Source organism: Hemitrygon akajei, chromosome 10 (assembly GCF_048418815.1).
Source record: "Hemitrygon akajei chromosome 10, sHemAka1.3, whole genome shotgun sequence".
In the NCBI taxonomy this organism is placed as follows: Eukaryota; Metazoa; Chordata; class Chondrichthyes; order Myliobatiformes; family Dasyatidae; genus Hemitrygon; species Hemitrygon akajei.
In genome coordinates, this window is record NC_133133.1 from 170,765,939 (window position 1) to 170,781,864 (window position 15,926).

General features: G+C 38.9%; 1 protein-coding gene and 1 long non-coding RNA gene across 2 annotated transcripts in view; one reads left to right on the forward strand and one right to left on the reverse strand.

Moving 5' to 3' along the window:
• The window catches only part of cnot2 (CCR4-NOT transcription complex, subunit 2), a 162,057-nt gene extending 150,633 nt beyond the window's left edge, over positions 1-11,424 (reverse strand). Inside the window, exon 1 of the mRNA XM_073059675.1 lies at positions 11,361-11,424. The gene's annotated coding sequence lies outside the window, so the exon portion shown is untranslated. The remainder of the gene's footprint in view (positions 1-11,360) is intronic.
• Positions 11,355-14,318, forward strand: LOC140734950 (uncharacterized). The gene is made up of 3 exons (XR_012100645.1): positions 11,355-11,487; positions 11,622-11,697; positions 13,394-14,318. It is a non-coding gene; the product is annotated as an uncharacterized lncRNA (long non-coding RNA).
• The last annotated feature ends 1,608 nt before the right edge of the window (positions 14,319-15,926 follow it).

Here is a 15,926-nt window from a genome sequence, read left to right on the forward strand (position 1 = left end):
CATATCCCTCAAACTTCCTTACATCCATGTGCCTATCCAAACATCTCTTAAAAGCCTCCAATGTATTTGCCTCTACCACCATACCTGTAGGCACTTTCTAGACATCTACCACTCTCTGAGTAAAAAACTTACCCCTCACATCCCCTTTGAACCTACCCCCTCTCACCTTAAATGCATGGCCTCTCATATTAGACATTTCAACACTGGGATACAGATACTCCCTGTCCACTCTATCTATGCCTCTCATTATCTTGTAAACCTGTATCAGATCTCCCCTCAGCCTCCAGCACTTGAGAGAAAACAATCCAAGTTTATTCAGTGGTATAACGTTTATACCACGTTAGTAAATGCGAATTCATCCACTTTGGAAGGAAAAATGAAAGAGCAAATTATTATTTAAATGGTAAACATATTGCAGCATGCTGCTGTGCAGAGGGACTTTGAGTGTTTATGCATGAATCACAAAAGGCTAGTTTGCAGATGCAGCAGGCTATCAAGAAGGCAAATGGAATGTTGGCCTTCATTGCTAGAGAGACCGAATTTAAGAGCAGGGAGGTCATGCTGCAAATGTACAAGGTACTAGTGAGGCCGCAGCTGGAGAACTGCGTGCAGTTCTGGTCTCCTTACTTGAGGAAGGATATACTAGCTTTGGAGGCAGTGCAGGGGAGGCTCTGCAGGTTGATTCCAGAGATGAGCGGGTTAGACTATGAGGAGAGATTGAGTCACCTAGGACTGCGATTCAGAAGAATGAGAGGAGATCTTATAGAAACACATAAAATTATGAAAGGGATAGATAAGATAGAGGCAGGAAAGTTGTTTCTACCAGTAGGTGAGACTAGAACTAGGGGACATAGCCTCAAGATTTGGGGAAGATGAGGAGGAACTGCTTTTCCCACAGAGTGGTGAACCTGCGGAATTTTCTGCCCAATTAAACAGTGGAGGCTTCCTGAGTAAATATATTTCAGACAAGGTTGGCTAGATTTTTGCATAGTATGGGAATTAAGGGTTATGGGCAAAAGGCAGGTAGGTGGAGATGAGTCCATGACCAGATCGGCCATGATCTTATTGAATGGTGGAGCAGGCTCGATGGGCCAGATTTCTCCTGCTCCTATTTCTTCTGTTCTTATGTTTCAAAACAATGACTCTCTTCTGAAGTAAAGCATAAAATTTTATCTCAATGCTAAAGCTAATTGGGGGTACCACAATAGCAGAACCATTAGCGCAATGCTATTAAAACTGGGGTCGAGTTTGGAATTCAATTTCTGCATCCTCTGTAAACAAGTTTGTATGTTCGTTCCCACGTGTGCATGGGTTTTCTCTGGGTGCCTCAGCTTCCTCCCAGTCCTAAGACATACCAGATCGTAGGTTAATTAGTCATTGTAAATTGTCCCGTGATTAGACCAGGGTTAAATTGGTGGGTTGCTGCATAGCTTGAAGGGCCAGGAAGCCTGTCCCACACTCTATCTCTACATCAATAAAACAAAATAAAGGCTTTGAATACTAATATACGAGAATTTTAATGGCACTTTTTAAAGTGAACTTAAAGAACTGACTTAAATTGTAACAGATCATCACGTTCAAAATACTCTTTAAAGAGGATGAGCTTAAAGCGTGGATCAGTACTTGGAGCTATGATGTTGTGGCGTTACAGAGACTTGGATGGCTCAGGAGCAGGAATGGCTACTTAGGTGCAAGGCTTTAGATGTTTCAGAAAGGACAGGGAGGGAGGCAAAAGAGGTGGGGGTGTGGCACTGCTGATCAGAGATAGTGTCATGGCTGCAGAAAAGGAGGAAATCATGGAGGGATTGTCTACTAAGTCTCTGTGGGTGGAATTTAGGAACAGGAAGGGGTCAATATCTCTACTTATAGACCACCCAATAGTAACAGGGACATCGAGGAGCAGATAGGGAGACAAATTCTGGAAAGATGCAATAACAACAGGGTTGTCCTGGTGGGAGATTTAAATTTCCCCAATATTGATTGGAATCTCCCTAGAATAAAGGGTTTAGATGGGGGTGGAATTTGTTAGGTGTGTTCAGGAAGGTTTCATAGAACATAGTTTCCTAACACAATATGTCGATAAGCCTCCAAGAGGAGAGGCTGTACTTGATCTGGTATTGGGAAATGAACCTGGTCAGGTATCAGGTCTCTCAGTGGGATAGCATTTTGGAGATAGTGATCACAATTCTATCTCCTTTACCAGAGCACCGGAGAGGGATAGGAACAGACAAGTTATGAACGTGTTTAATTGGAGTAAGGGGAAATATAAAGCTATCAGGCAGGAACTTGGAAGCATAAATTGGAAACAGATGTTCTCAGGGAAATGTACAGCAGAAATATGGCAAACGTTCAGGAGATATTTGCGTGTTCAGCATAGGTATGTTCCAATGAGTCAGGCAAAGGAACCATGGTGTACAAAGGCTGTTGAAAATCTAGTCAAGAAGAAAAGAAAAGCTTACAAAAGGTTCAAAAAACTAGGTAATGATAGAAAATTATAAGGTTAGCAGGAAGGAGCTTAAGAATGAAATTAGGAGAACCAGAAGGGGCCATGAGAAGGCTTTGGCGAGTAGAATTACAGAAAACACCAAGGCATTTGACAAGTATGTGAAGAGCAAGAAGATATGAGAGAATAGGACCAATCAAGTGTGACAGTGGAAAAGTGTGTACGGAACCAGAGGAGATAACAGAGACACTTAATGAATACTTTGCTTCAGTATTCACTACGGAAGAGGAGCTTGGCAATTGTAGGGATGACTTACAGTAGAATGAAAAGCTTGAGCATATAGACATTAAGAAAGGGGATATGCTGGAGCTTTTGGAAAGCATCAAGTTGGATAAGTCACTAGAACCAGACGACATATACCCCAGGCTACTGTGGGAAGCAAGGGGGGAGATTATTGAGTCTCTGATAATGATCTTTGCATCATCAATGGGACCGGAGAGGATTGGAGGGTTGCAGATGTTTTTCCTTAATTCAAGAAAGGGAGTAGAGATAGCCCAGGAAATTATAGACCAGTGAGTCTTATTTCACTGGTTGGTAAGTTGATGGAGAAGATCCTGAGAGGCAGGATTTATGAACATTTGGAGAGACATAATATGATTAGAAGTAGCATGGCTTTGTCAAAAGCAGGTCGTGCCTTATGAGTCTGATTGAATTTTTTGAGGATGTGACTAAACATATTGATGAAGGTAGAGCAGTAGGTGTAGCTTATATGGATTTCAGCAAGGCATTTGACAAGGTACCCCTGCAAGACTTACTGAGAAACCCTTGCCCACAGAAGGCAAAGAAGGTTGTAGACAGATCATATTCTGCATGGAGGTTGGTGACCAGTGGTGTGGTTCAGAGACCTGTTTTGGGACCTTATATACCATTTGGGTATATAAACCTGATGGCATGAACATTGACTTCTCTAACTGCTGTTAATGCCCCTCCTCCCCTTCTTACCCCATCCCTGATTTATTTATTTCCCCCCTTTTTTTCTCTCTCTGCCCATCACTTTTTGGCTGTTCTCCATCTCCCTCTGGTGCTCCCCTCCCCCATTCTTTCTCCCTAGCCCTCCCATCCCATGATCCTTTCCCTTCTCCAGCTCTGTATCCCTTTCGCCAATCACCTTTCCAGCTCTTGGCTTCAGCCCACCCCCTCCGGTCTTTTCCTATCATTTTGAATTTCCCCCTCCCCCTCCTACTTTCAAATCTCTTACTATCTTTTCTTTCAGTTAGTCCTGACAAAGGGTCTCAGCCCAAAACGTCGACAGTGCTTCTTCCTATAGATGCTGCCTGTCCTGCTGCGTTCCACCAGCATTTTGTGCGTGTTGCTTGAATTTCCAGCATCTGCAGATTTCCTCGTGTTTGAGCGAACTTGGCCTTTTCTCAGGTTGAGTAACCTGATAGAGGTGTATAAGATGATGAGAGGCATTGAACATGTGGATAGTCAGAGGTTTTTTCCCAGGGCTGAAATGGCTAACATGAGAGGGCACAGTTTTAAGATCCCTGGAAGTAGGTACAGAGGAGATGTCAGGGGTAGTTGGGTTTTTTTTTTAAACAGAGTGGTAAGTGCGTGGAATGGACTGCCAGCAATTATGGTAGCGGCGGATACGATGGGGTCTTTTAAGAGTCTCCTGGATAGGTACATGGAGCTTAGAAAAATAGAGGGCAATGTGGGCCGAAGGGCCTGTATTGTGCTGTAGGCTTTCTATGTGTCTATGTTTTCTTCATAAACAAAACACTACTCAAGAACACTCAAGGGCTTTATTAAAATGTGCCTGACTAATTTAACCAGATTAATGAGGGCAGGGTAGAAGATGTGATTTACATGGACTGTGGTAAGGACCCTGACAAGGTCCCTCTGGAAAACTGGTTCAAAAGGCTAGGGCCCATGAAGTCCAAGGCAAATTGGCAAACCAGATCAAATTTGGGTTGGAGAGTGGAGTCTGTGGGCTGCATTGCTTTTGACTGAGTACTTGTGACTAGTGATGTTCCACAAAGATCAGTGCTAGGACACTTACTGGCTATAATATACATCAATGACTTGGATGTGGATTTGGGAACAATAATCAGTAAGTTTGCAGACAACAGAAAGACTGGCAGAGTTGTTGATGATATGGAAGGTGGTCTTTGGCTGTAGAGAGACATCAATGTGTTGGTGAAGTTACTTTTGCTTAGATACCAGATTGCAGCAGGCCCCACCAGCCTAATGGGCCAACGTTGACTGCCCAAATACACCCATATGACCAATTAATTTACTTGAGGATACAGCACAGTAACAGAGTCCTTCGGCTCAAAAGGGCTGACAAGTGGCAAATGGAGGTTAATGTGAGAAGTTGTGCTCCAACTTTATAAAACCTTTGTCACTTCAGCTCAAACACTGCTTCCAGTTCAGTTCACCATGCTCTGAAGATATCGCTCAAAAGGGTGCAGACGAGGTTCACTAGAATATTGCCTGGGATGCGTACTTATGAGGAGATACTGGTGAAGCTAGGTCTGTCCCCCTGGAGTAGAGGAAGTTAAGAGGAATCATGACTGAGGTATGTAAAATTGTGAGGGGTACAGACAGGGTAGAATACACAATATTTCTCTCCATTTATGATAAAACTAGAGGATGCAGATGTAGGGTAAGAGGAGGGAGTTTCTTCATCAAAAAGTAAATACGCAGAATGCAATGCCTGAGAGAATAGTTGAAGCTGAGTTGCTGAGAACACTGCTCGGTACAGGGCACTGCTGCTGAGTATCATGGAAATCATTCTAACTGGTTGCATCACTGCCTGGTATGAAGGGGCCACTGCACAGGATTGGAAAAAGCTACATAAAGTTGTAAACTCAGCCAGCTCTATCATGAGCAGTGGACTTCCCAACATTGAAGATTCCTTCAAAAAGGAATGCCTGAAAAAGGTGGCATCATTAACCTCCATCACGCAGGACATGCCCTCTTCTCATTGCTACCATCAAGGTGGTGGTACAGGAGTCTAAAGGCACACACATAATGTTTTAGGAACAGCTTCTTCCCCTCCATTATCAGATTTCTAAATGAAGAATGAACCTGTGCACACTACCTCACTAGAAATGAGTCCAGTTGATGTTTCGGGCTGAGACCCTTCGTCTTGACTGTACTCTCTTCCAAAGATACTGCCTGGCCTGCTGAGTTCCTCCAGCATTTTGTGTGTGGTACTTAGATTTCCAGCATCTGCACATTTTCTTTGTTGTGATTACACTACCTCACTACTTTTGTTCTTTTTTGCACTATTTATTTTTATATTTATTATTGTAATTATAGTTTTTCTAATATTGTACATTGCAATGTACTGCTGACGCAAAAAAACAAATTTCACATGTGGCAGTGCTATTAAACTTGATTCTGATCCGAACATTGATGAGTACCTGAATCACTGGGACACAATAGGCTATGGGCCAAGTGTTGGGAGATGAGGTTAACATGGAAAAGTGGACAAGCTAGTCCAAACCAGCTTCCATGATATATAATCATTTTACTCTATTCATTAGGCTATGCTTTAGTGTCTCAGTTTTCATAGTTACCCATAAAACTTTTAACAATACGAAAGAAAACCAAGACATTTTCTTTTAAACCTACCAAGACTGAAATGGAAAATGCTGAAATACAATTCACTTTACAGTAGTTCTGAAAGCTTAGAAATTGACATTCTTGTTTTATCATTAATTACATTAATGTTGATGAATGATGAAATAACCACACTATTGTTTCATGGCTGTCTATGGGAAGACAAATCTCAAGGCTCTGTACTGTATATATACTTTGAATATTAGTCAAGAGTACAAACAAATATAAGCTAATGTATGTTGCTGATGCATTCTTAAATGAAAGGTCTCAGAATATTTCATTTTTAATCATGAACAAGCTATGTCAATGCTGCTGGTTTGAAAACTAGCAAGTGCCTGGCATCTAACTTTAACACTGATTTGAATTCAACATAAAAAAACACATTTTCTTTCATTTTAAATAAAGTTACTGGATACCTAAATGCCATTGCAGAAAATGGAGGTTAAATTAAATTCTCATTTTCAATAGAGGAAGTATTGGAGGAAGTATTCTATAAACACAATATGAATATTAGAATATATGGTACTGAAACATTAATTCAAGGATGCTTCAGATTGTGAACTTTCTTTTTCCACATCAGATAGATGTGCAGCAAATTGTTAGATCAGTGGTATGGATTTAGACTTTAACAAACAGCTGGATGAACCAGCTGCTTAGACCACAAGACGAGTGCAGGCAGGAAAGTGCAGCATTCAACAGTCTTTGCATCCCCTTAAGAACCCTGAAGAAAGACTTCATCCAAGATGAAGACTTTAAATAAAACTACTTTGCTGCATCTGAAAGCCAGGAAGAAGTGTTCAGCATTTCCTTTTAGGATATTAAATCAATAGTCATCACTATGAATGATCTATATATATGAATATATTCTGTGAACAGAACAGATCCAAAACCCAATAGCTGTTCTTTGTATGAAATGGATCAATATCTTATTGGATAATATGATCATGGGTTGCAAACCGATTACATATTAGATTAGGTTTCTGAATTCATGCTTAATGCTCGTAGAAATCAGATTGTTAGCAATTGCATTTTTACCAAAAGCAAATACTCCCGTACCTCACATAAGGAAGAGCATGATTGAAGTACAAAAAAAAGTTTAACTTCTGAACCTTTACATAAGTAAACATCATTTTTTCAGTTTGCTGAGAGTACGTGCAATTTCAGCAATCATGATATCAATATAATTCAGAACCAAAGTTATCAATATTCAATTGATAGCTGAAAGAAGCTTTCAGAATCTCAGCTAAAAATGACAACAAAAATGTGACCACGTAAAAGATGCAAGATTTGGTTTTAAAAAAAGAGTAAACATGTTGTTCCGGCCAAGACATCCATCAACAAAAAATTCAACTCTAATTTAGTGCGTGCAAATGGCTGGTGCGTTTCTTTGCATGATAAAAATGCAATTCAAGCATTTTATTGTATGTGGTGGTTTGAAATATGAGATGCAAAGATAAAAACATTGCTCCATTTGAAAATGTTTCAAGTCAACTGATTAACAACTTTAGTGTCATTCTCAATACAAAAGTGATATAGCTTTAATAGAAGCTTTCAAGAAAGACTTCAAGCTTTCTTTGAAATGTTTCAGCATGACAATGAAATTGTAGCCTTCTGGTCTTCTGCAATAAAATTCACTTTTCTATTTATTACAGAATGACCATATAATACATACTCTACTTCCATAATTTGTTAATTTTGCTTTTACTAAGCAGCAAGCTGCCAATCCACGCAAAAGACAAACACTTAGAACTTAAAAATTGATACATCTAACCCCACATTACACTGAAAAGTCAATCACATCGCGCACATTTTGAGAAGTGTTCCTTTGATGAGATCAAAGTTGACAAGGCTGCATTTTATGGCTACCCACGACACTCCCACGGTTTTTTTAAAATTTGCTTTCTCCTTGAACTTTTACATACCATGTGGTGAAAGTGCTTCCAGCATGGTATCAGGCAGAGACTGCTTTAAAAAGGGACAAAAATATAAGAAGTTGGAACAAGCAATGACTGACTCTTCCAAATTTACACAGACAAATGTATGTTTATTACAATTGGTCTAAAGCCAGGACAAAAAAATTAGACATAAACTCTGCAGATGCTGGAAATCCAAAGTAACACACACAAAATGCTGGAGGAAGTAACAGGCCATACAGCACCTACGGAAAAGAGTAAACAGCCAACACTACGGGCTAAACCCTATCGCTGTTTAAGATCCTTAATATGCCCTGTTTTCTATGATAATATAATCATATTTGTCAACTATGTAGAATACAAAACTGTTCAAATATGAATACATCTACAAACACCAAAACTCTGAATTGGAATTGGTCCTCTTTAATCTCATATAAATTCACTCTGTATTTAGTTACTACATTAACTGAGATTCCAAAATCCCACTTCGAGTGAACAGAATATGCTTCCAGCATATCACTCACAGATCCTTCTATTTTCATTAGCTGCTACACTGAATGTGCCTAAACAGTTCAAATGAAGCAATATACTATCTCTGTACCCAACATTTAATCCTTCCAAAGTTCGCAAGAAAAAATCTATACCTTGTAACCACAATATAGGTAATCTAATTTGAGGCAAAAATAGTTTATGAAGCAGCATAGCAGTTCATGGGATGACAAATATATACTGGTGAAGCCTACAATAGTGCAAGTAAGATGATATTAAAACTTGGCAGGAACACAGACTCAAGCCCAATATTTTTCTAATGCTGAATACACTCTTACTGAAAAGCTCTTTTTATTCAATATGACACTTCGATCTCTGCGGTCAAAATCAGCAAGGAAATAAAGGAATAGAAAAGGAAGACACTTTATACAATTTCAATTCAACAATTTGAACTGGCGCACTAATTACAATACTTCTAGTCAACCGTAGTGCAGAAATACATATTTGATCATTTAATATATAAAAATATGCATACTGTATGTCACATCTGCAAGACCATATAAATTCTTATTCAAACCTTTCCAAGGAGAGGTGAAGTTGGTTAATTCATATTCTAGGTATTCCAAGTGAACCACTTTCCATGAAAATAGAGCAAGTCTTCAGAAGTCATGAAAGACTCTCACACCTGTGGGTTGGTCTACAACATCTCAGCAAGAATAAGGATGAAGATGCCGTTCTTCATTTTTTTAAAAAGTGTCACAGTGAAAAGAACAGTTATTATCCCCACAAATTACAACTATGAAGTCAATTAAAACCATTGATTACATAAATACATAATAAATTACACATGAAATCACAAATTTTTGCATTAAATATAACAAAGGGAAAGACAAATTCAAAGCCATTGAGAAAAATCCTATTTTTCAACCACATTGACCAATGAAATAGGAATAAATGGGATTTGTTCTACCCCATTCTCAAAAAAATCATCCGCTCAATATTTAAAGATTCAAAGAAACTTAACTCACTAGTCATTCAAGAAATGATTTTCCCCTCTCTTGATTATCTAAAATATTCCTGCAAATCTCCTTAGATTTTACTATTGATCTAAGTGGGTATACTCTTCAGATTAAAAAATACACAGGCCAAAATGTTTTAATTTCCTGTGATATTCTTAATTCAATGAAATAAAATTGATCATTGTAACTGTCAATGATGGATATGTATTAATAGTCTAATGGTGGAGCAGATCCAAACACTAGACAGCCTATCTTCAAGTGTTCTTTCAAGATGCCATCAAAACAGTAAAAAGTCAAAACATACAGGTCTAATGTTGAGTGTCTTTCAAATTAGATGAACAAAATCCAAAATGGTCACAAACCAATATGCTGCTTTACTGAAATGCTCCTAGCAGCCACAATTCAATTACGTGGCAGTTCTTCTGCCAATACAGTACGCCATTAGCAACAATAAACCACCTTCAAGCAACCTCTTTCATTTTCTGGAGGGTTGAAAAAACACTGGGAATATCATAGTTGTTTCCATTGTTAAAAATTCTGACAGCATCAGAAACCTTGGCACATGAGAAGTTAACTATTTTATAATGCCCAAATAAAACATTATCAGCCACATATGCATTCTCACAGAAGTGAAAAAACAATCACAAAATATGTCAAAAAATTGGATAAGCATCCTCTCAGCAGTAATGACATAATCTCAAATCTGAAAATGTCAACATTACAGCTTTCAAATAAGATAATATACAACTCCATAATAGCTATAAACACCCCTTCCCTTGCCCTGAAAAAATAAGAACACATAAAACTATTAAGTACATAAATCCCTAGGTTTTATATATTTTATATTATTAGTGATACAGATCAATACAGTTTAATAACTATATTTTGCATCAGAAGTAAAACTCCCATGGCAGAAAATATTTTGTATAATAAAACTGTTCTTACGGAGCACTAAATGTTCAGCACTTTCCGTCATGAGCAGTTTAGCAGTCAGTTTGTGACGTGCGATTGTAAATACAGGTAACCACTGAACCAAACCCCAATCACCAGTTACTTTTCTTTCGAATATGACATTTGCCCTTGGATATGGAATATAATTTTGAGAAGATCGCCATGAATGAACCCGATGAACTTTGTACAACGTAAAACAAATCTATGTTTGAATCAAAAAATAAATCCAAGTTCCTCTAGGAACTTACAAGATGCATCCAAAAATAATAAACATTATATTACTATTAACATATACACAACCAGAACAGAAACTGGCATATTGAAGGGAATAAAGGATGTCTGAGATTGCAGCACAGAGCCAATGGGAATGTGTAGTTAGGGTTGCGGAAACGCCAGATATTATAACACGATAGTGCCAGTGTAAAATGCATCCTGAAGATGTGATAAAGTGCGAGGAGGGCGAAAGTCTGTGCAGGCCCTGTGTGCGAGGTGCACTGTAAATGTGTGCAGAGGTCGAGATCTGCTTCCCTAGCTGCTTGTTGTTGAGGCTGGGCCTGCTGTGTTTTTATTTAACCTTACTCGATTACAACAGAGAGAGGGAGAGCGAGAGCGAGGAGGTGGGGGGAGGCGAGAGAGAGAGAGTGAGAGAGAGAGAGAGAGAGAGTGTGTGTGTATGTATGTGTGTGTGTGTGTGTGTATAGGAGAGAGAGAGAGAGAGAGAGAGAGAGAGCGAGAGAGACTCAGTCAGAGCCCAGACAAAAAAAATATTAGCTGCCGCCCAACATCCCCACCGTCAGCCCACCGCCTTCGCCGCGTTCGGCAACGTTTTCATCGGCAAAGTTATCGCCGGCGCGTTAGGGATGGAGCTCGGGGGTCCTATGGGTGAAAATAAAGAAAGAAAACGTTAAAACTTACCGCATGAATTATCTCCTAAAATAACTCCAAGATGGCTGTGTATTGCACCGGGGATGCTGGGTGCTGCCCTTTACCCTATGACCTTTGGCCTCCCTCCTCTAAAAACAAGCGGCACGAAGAAACAACGGTAGAAAAATTTCCTTTCGTCGTTACAGGCCGCTTTGCGGCGAGCAGAATCCTTCTTCCTGTATTTGCTTTCCAAATTGTCGTTTTTTATTCCTTTTAAAACGTTCATTTTAATGCCACTTTCTCTCCTCATAGGAGTTTTGTGACAGCACCCCTACATATTGCACGTTCAGAGGAACGGCAGGAGCGAGCCTGACAAGTCTGCCGTGGGGTAAAGTTATTATAATCTTTGCCGCAAACTCTCTTCCCCCGATTAGAAATACATGCAAGTATCACCGAACTTCCAACATAGGAGTTTAAACTTGTTTTTGCTATTGTTTACATTCGTTAAAATTGGTTCTCTTTAGTTTTTGAATTAATGTTAAATTAATTTTACATAACATTTTATCTGTTCAGAAATTAACTGCAATTTGTCGCGTGGTAGAGTATTTTTCAGGTAACAATAGGATTAGTTTAATTTCTTAACTGCATACTGATATCAATCTAACATTTGTTGATGTTGGTGTGATATTAGTATTTAAGATGAACTAATTCTAATTTATTTAATATATTGAATATATAATAGTATGGTGGAGGTGAGGTAATTGAAGGATTTTGATTTTTGTCATGTTCTTCAACTTCTTAACAAAACACTGGGATTAATCTCTAACATTTATGGATGTTAACTCAAGAAATTCTGCAGATGGTGGGAATCTGAAGCAACATACATAAAACCCTAGAAGAACTCAGCAGATCAGGCAAAATCCATGGAAAAGATCAAACAGTCAACCTTTTGTACTGAGACCCTTCTTTGGGCTTGGAAAGGAAGGGGCACCTCGCCAGAATAAAATGGTGGGTGGGAGAGAAAGAAGGCTAGCTGGAAGATGATAGATGAAGCCAAGTGGGTGGGAAAGGTAAAGTGCTGTAGGTGAAGGAATTTGATAGAAGAGGAGAATGGACTGTAGGAGAAAGGGAAGGAGGAGGAGACACAGGGGAGGTGAGGAGAGGTAAAAGGCCAGAGTGGGGAATAAAAGAAGAGGGGGAGGGTGGTGGAATTTTTTTTACCGGAAGGAGAAATTGATATTCATGCCATTAGGTTGGAGGCTATCCAGACGGAATATAAGGCGTTGCTCCTCACACCCTGAGAGTGGCCTCATCATGGCACAAAAGGAGAATGGAAATCAGAATTAAAATATTTGACCACTGGGAGGTTCTAGTGCTGGTGGATGGAGCGGAGGTGCTCAACAAAGCGATTTCCCCCAATGTATCAATGCTGGTGTGATCATTAATATGGAATTTGAACTAATTTTAATTTGTTTAATGTATTGAATATTAAATAACATTAGGCAGGATATGGGGTTATTGAGAGATTTTGAATTCTGTCACAAGTTGTAAAGGACGATATTAAACAAATTCAGAAAGAAGCCAAAGCAGCAGATCTAAGTAAATTTATTTTCAAAGTGCATACAGTATATGTCACCAGATACAACCCTGAGATTTATTTTCTTACGGGTATACTCAATAAATCCAATAACCATAATAAAATCAATAAAAGACAGCATCAATAGGTTGCACAACCAATGTGCAAAAGACAACATATTGTGTAAATAAAAAAGGAAAAAAGAAATAATAAGAAATAAATGACAAAAGCATGAAATAAAGCCTTTGAAAGTGAGTCTGTAGGTTGTAGGAATAGTTCAATGGGGTAATTAAAGTTGAGTGAAGTTATTCTCCGATTGAAGAGTTTGATGTTACCACTGTGATTCTTCGAAATGCTCAAAATGTAATTTAGTTTCTCTTCCTATTAAATTTGGATGTATTAAAATTTCATTTTGCCACCATTATTTTGAAAATAACATGGTTACCAGTGGCTGGGTGGAGATGTCTCTCTACCAAACAATTTGTAAGATGCTCCTTCCCTCCATTAGCCTGCAGGTCACCTTTGGGCAAGGTGTAGCACCGGCTTAGCCCCTTGATCAGGGTCACGTGAAGGAGGTGGTGGATGGTCGTATGAACAGCTGGTGCATGTCACAAATCCTGGTTATGCAACCATTGATACCAGGCAGACAATCGCTGCAGAGCAGTAATAATGGTTGGGCTCAACCATCTTGTAAAGCTACTACCTAGAAGAATGCAAAGGCACACCACTTCTATAAAAAAAAATTGCCAAGAATAATCTTGGTCAAAGACCTTGATCGCCTCAATCATACAACATGCACATAATGATGATAACAACCAAAGGTTATGGACATCATGATAATACAGAGCATGTATACCATATTGATCAGCTATATTTGCAAAGTATTACATTGAAACAAATGTACAATTGGGATTTGTGTCATTCAATATAATTTATTCAACTTGTTAATATTATAAAGCACTTATAAAACTGTGCTACACTATAAAACAGCCCAAGGTATATCACAAGAATACTAGCAGACAAACTTGGATGTTAAAAAGCAAAAATGTTCTGATAAGAGGAACTCAATCGGTCAGGCAGCATCTGTGGAGGGTTATAGTCGGATGGCTTTATGGGTCAGGACCCTTCATCTGAACTACATAATGGCCAGGAATATGGGTAATGGCAAATGTCAAAAAAAAACGCAATGATCACAACATGCTAATTTAGCTGTCAGTTCCACTTAACTGAATAAGCACTAAAAACGTTGTTGTTAATGTACATTGCTTGATGAAATGTGTCTATATAAAAATATGCACAACTATTGTGATTAATAACATGCATAAATAAAAACTAAATTACAATATTATGGTCATTGTATCTACCTTAAATTGTTACGTTTACTATTATCTACGTGCATATTTCCAACTTTCAAATCTGGTTCCTTCTAAATATTAATATTTGAGTTACATTGTAAATTTGCATTGGCATTTTCAATAGTGCCATTCAAAAATAAACCCCTGGAATCAATCTCTATGTTTACAAATTATTGATGAAGCCTCAGGTAGAGTTCAATGCGCACTTTTGAGCAACACAGTGTAGGAAGAACGTGAATATTTTAATAGAAAATTAGCTCAGATATTTCTAAGAACATGAGACGTAAATAATTTCAGACTGCAGGAACTGGGATTATTCTGTACAGAGAAAACCCCTAAGTGAGCTATTCAAATGTATGAGACATTTACTTAGAGTAATTTGAGAGAAAATGTCTCTTCTGGTACATTGTACATATCAGCTTTATGGGAGCAGCTTAACAATGAGGTTTACAGCAGTTCACAAGGATGGTAGTCGTGATACATTCTAAGTAACAATTTGAGATAGTCAGAACTTGCTTTGCTTGCAAAAACCATTAATAATAACCAAAGGAATTAGCAATGAAATTGGGAATCATAATATGAAAAACTTCATCCTATAATTTGAGAGGGAGAAGCAAAAGTCAGATGTATTGATATTACGGTGGAGTAAAGGGAATTACTGAGGCAAAAGAGAAGCTGGCCGAAGTTGATTGGTAGGGGACACTAGCAGGGATGGCAGCAGCGCAGCAATGGCTGGAGTTTCTTGGAGCAATTTGGAAGGTGCTGGATAGATACATCCTAAAGAAGGGGAAGTATTCTAAAGGCGGGATGATGCAACTGTGGCAGACAACGGAAGTCAAAGCCGACAAAAAAGCAGAAGTGAGGGCAAATAATAGAGCAAAAATCAGTGGGAGGTTAGAGGATAGGGAAATTTTCAGAAACCAACAAAACTAAAACAACCTTAAGGGGGGGGATAAAGATGAATTAGGGAGGTAAGCTAGCCAATAATGTAAAAAAATATATACCAAAGGGTTTTTCAGATGAATTGTAGATGTATTTCAGAGGCAAGAGTAGATATTGGACCGCTGGAAAATTATGCTGGAAAAAGTAGTAACAAGGGACAAGGAAATGGCGGATAAACCAAATGAGTATTTTCCACCAGTCTTAACTATGGAAGACACTAGTAGTGTGCTGGAAGTTTGAGAGTATCAAGAGGCAGAAGTGACTGCAGTTGCTATTACTAGGGAGATGATGCTTAAGGATCTGAAAGGTCTGAAGGTAGATAAGTCACCTTAACCTGATGGACTACACCCCAAGGTTCTAAAAGAGATAGCTGAAGAGATTGTGGATAGAACCAGACTACAGCACACAGTGAGGACTGCCGAGCGCATTATTGGAGCCTCCCTGCCCTCTATTGTGGACCTGTACTCTTCCAGGTTGAAGGACTCCTCCCATCCTGCGCACGGACTGTTTGATCTGCTTCCGTCTGGTAGGCGCTTCAGATCCCTCCAGACTAAGACTACCGTAATAGGCACTGGAGAAGTTTTTTCCCTACTGCGGTCACTTTGCTGAACAGTTAACTGCCGGTTAACTGTCAGCTAACTATTACTTGAATTGCACTACCTGTATGTACAATTTATATTTTCATTTATATTTATCATTATTATTGTTATGAGCAGAGAGACAACATCTGCCGGAAGTAAATTC